Source organism: Lolium perenne, chromosome 7 (genome assembly GCF_019359855.2).
Source record: "Lolium perenne isolate Kyuss_39 chromosome 7, Kyuss_2.0, whole genome shotgun sequence".
Classification (NCBI taxonomy): Eukaryota; Viridiplantae; Streptophyta; class Magnoliopsida; order Poales; family Poaceae; genus Lolium; species Lolium perenne.
Genome location: NC_067250.2, coordinates 297,837,549 through 297,841,725, shown reverse-complemented (window position 1 = coordinate 297,841,725; position 4,177 = coordinate 297,837,549).

The following is a 4,177-nucleotide window of genomic DNA, read 5'->3' as shown; positions in this document are numbered from 1 at the left end:
GCCCGGTTTCCGCCTCAAAGGAAATCCCTTAGTGGAACCGTGACCTAGGCCTTTGTGGCAAGAGTCACCAGAGAATAATGTGAGGCCTTCGTGGCGCTCGGTGTGTGGTGTGACTACCACATCTTGGGGTGAGGCCTTTGTAGTGTTGGTGTGCATCGAGCAACCACACCTCAAGGTGAGGTCTCTTGTGGCGTTTGGAAGCACTAAGCCACTGCACCTCTCCAACGTAGATTAGCAATCACAAGAGTGTGAACTTCGGGATAAATCATCGTCTCCCGCGTGCCTCGGTTATCTCTATACCCGAGCTCTTTACTTATGCACTTTACTTTGTGATAGCCATCATGTTTGAAGTAATATATCTTGCTATCACATAGTTGCTTGTATTGCTTAGCATAAGTTGTTGGTGCACATAGGTGAACCATAATATGTAGGCTTTGGGCTTGACAAAGTAAACGTCAGTTTTATTCCACATTTGTTAAGCCCATTGCTGGCAGTTGACGTGGAAGTCGAAAACCGCGTTGGGGAACCCCAAGAGGAAGGTGTGATGAGCACATCAGCAAGTTTTCCCTCAGTAAGAAACCAAGGTTTAATCGACCAGTAGGAGAAAGGCATGACTTCTGAAGGTGTTGCTAGCTGACTATTGGCAGGGCACACTACTGGCGTCAGCAACAACGTGGAACCTGCACACAACACAACCAAAATACTTTGCCCCAACTCACAGTGAGGTTGTCAATCTCACCGGTTTTGCTAAACACAAAGGATTAGACGTATCGAGTGGAAAGAAATGTTTGCAGTTGAATTAAAGAGAACAATGCTTGCAGAAAGTAAACAGAACATGATTGCAGTAGATGAATTTATCAGTGTAAATGAAAGGACCGGGGTCCATAGTTCACTAGAGGTGTCTCTCCATAAAGATAAATAACATGCTGGGTGAAAAAATTACAACTAGGCAATTGACAGAATAAAGACCATACATGACAAGATGATTACTATGAGATTCATTTGGGCATTACAACATAATACATAGACCGTAATCCAACTGCATCTATGACTAATAATCCACCGTTCGGTTATCGTCCGAACCCCTTCCAGTATTAAGTTGCAAGCAACATATTATCGCATTAAGCAATGTGTGTAAAGTAAACAAGAGAATTACCCTTGGATAAAACATTGTTGTTTTCTCCCTAGTAGCAACAACACATCTACAATCTAAGAAGTTATTGTCACTCTTACAGAAAACTAGAAGCATGAACCCACTGTCGAGCATAAGTACTCCCTCTTGGAGTCACAAGCATTTACTTGGCCAAAGTATCTACTAGCAACGGAGAGCATACAAGATCACAAATAACATATGACAAGAATATATAATCGATCTCAACATAGTATTCCATATTCATCGGATCCCAGCAAACACAACATGTAGCATTACATAAGGATGATCTTGATCATGATAGGCAGCTCACAAGATCTAAACATGAGGCACAAATTGGAGAAGTGAACCATCTAGCTACTGCTATGGACCGATAGTCCAGGGATGAACTACTCACGCATCACTTCGGAGGCGGGCATGGCGATGTAGATGCCTCCGGTGATGATCTCCCCCTCCAGCAGGGTGTCGGGAAGAGTTTCAGAACCCTCCCAAGCTAGGTTATGCGATGGCGGTCGCGACGGAACTTTTCGTGGATGGAGGCTCAGGTGTTTAGGTTTTTCCCGAGATTGTGAATAAATAGGCGGAAGGGCGAGGTCGGTGGAGGCCAGGGTGGCCCACACCATGCCTTGGCGCGGGCCTAGGGCTGGCCGCGCCAAGGGGTGGTCTGGCCCCCCTGTGGCTCCTCTTCGTCTCCCCTTCGGACTTCGTTTTTGTTACGGAAAAGTATTGACTTCGGCTTTTGTTTCGTCCAATTCCGAGAATATTTCCTATACAACTTTTTTGAAATACAAAAACAACATAAAACAAGGAACTGGCACTGTGGCATCTTGTTAATAGGTTAGTGTTGGAAAATGTATAAAATTGCAACGAAGTATGAGTAAAACATATTGGAATTGGTGTAAAACATGCATGGCGCATCAAAAATTCTAGATACGTTTGTGGCGTATCAAGCATTCCCAAGCTTAACTCCTGCTCGTCCTCGAGTAGGTAAGTGCTAACAAAAATAATTTTTGAGGTGACATGAAGCCAACACAATCTTGATCAAGTTACTGTAAAAGCATTGTGAGCTGGGATCAAAGTACTCTAAACATAGGCATGATAGATAGAATTCTAACTATAGATCTTAGCAACTATGTTATAACATGAGAAGTAACTCAAACAATGGATCATGAATAATTGTGCATTGAAAGCAACTGTTTGTTTATGAGCATAGAAAAAACATAGCAAAGTGGTGCTCAACTTGTTCTTTATGAAGTAGCAAAACAGAAATGCTAGGACACCTTTAAAGTTCAGAGGGTGACTAGATACAAGTAATTTAAGAACAAGCAATAGCATAGTCATGAATCAATCAATAATAATTTTGGGACTATGCACATTATACTAAGAATGACAACTATGTTTTCTTAATTGGTGCATAAAGAAGAAGATGAAGACTCAACATAAAATTAAAAGAAAGGGTCCTTCGAAGAAGGAAGCAAGATTAACAAGTTTTATAGACCTTCCAAAAAGTATGGTACTCATTAGCTTTGAGCTCTCATTACGCCTATCATAAGCATCTTGAATTGTTAAGTTAATGTGAGGGCAAATATGAGTTATATTCTTGACAATTCACAAGTTGAAAATCTCGTGCCCCTTGAATACGAGTACCTAAACCTCATGCTACTCAACTTAGGTCCCAAATAAGTTCTTGTCATTATAAGTATACATGTATCATCGAGAACGCCAATGGGGTACCTCTTGCCCCATGATATGGAAGTACTCTTGCATAGGAGCAATCCCATGCCAAAATGATAAGACAAACAGACAATGAGCATCTCAACAATCTTTTTATTTACTATGGGCATAACTTTTTATTGAAGATGCTTCATAGAATGCGCACTATGGTTCACTGTAAATTTCCACCATGAATGATGCATGGCTTAAATTGGCGGCCCAGGCGTTTCTCTAACATATATGCAAACTCCATGGACATACAAGTTTCCATTTTATTTTGCACTGCTAGGCATCCATAAACAAAAGAACATGATATCAACTAAATAGGGATAAGTGCAATGTTGAAAGCGTTCCCCATGAAAGCATGGTTTTGCTAACTCCCAACTCGCAATTTGTAAACATATAAACTTCATAAGATAGTCACAATGGCTCAAGTTTATTAAGTGCAAGAAAGTAAATGTGCCATCAAGTTCGTGAGAGCTTTACTAACTAATTTTCTCATGACAAAATTTAATTTGGAAGATAAATAAAAGCATGATGAATATACTTGGAATAGCAATAATGCTAATATATGGTGGACACAATTGGCAAACTTTGGTTTTCAGTGGTAGGATGCACGAGTAGAGTTCATACTCAGTACAGGCGAAGGCTAGCAAAAGACTGGGAGTGACCAACTAAGAGAGCAATAATGGCCTTAATCATGCATAGCGACAAAACATTATCAATCAAAGCATAAAGTGATATTACAAGTAAAAAACTAAATGATCATAGAGGCTTTAGTTGACTGGTTATAGTCATAACATGATGTAAACATGCGCCAAGTCAGCCCAATAAAGCATCAAAGGAGAATACCACAATATTATGCTTTTTATGATGAAAACAACACATGATTTTTTCAATAGCACATTATGCACTCTCAGCTATTTGATAAAAGTCATGCTACAACAATAAATACTAAGAATGTAATAAGAATAACATCCAACATGACATGCTAAAGTTTATGCCACAGTCTAGGCAAGCTTTCTTTTGCACCACTATAACCATTAAACATTTTACTCGTCTCCAACACCAATCCACTTTTTTGAAAAAACTCTCAGAGATGAAAATCAATATGGACAAGAGAACTAATCATACATGAATAAATAATACTAACAAGCTCTGGACAAAATAAGAATATAAAACCAAGAGCTAAACGCAGTACTAGAAAACTAGAACACCCGTAGAACAATAAGAGCGAAAACTAGAGCCTTCTATGCAATTAAAACGGAGTGTGTATCTCTCCAAAACAATTATGCTGGGATCCAACCATATGCT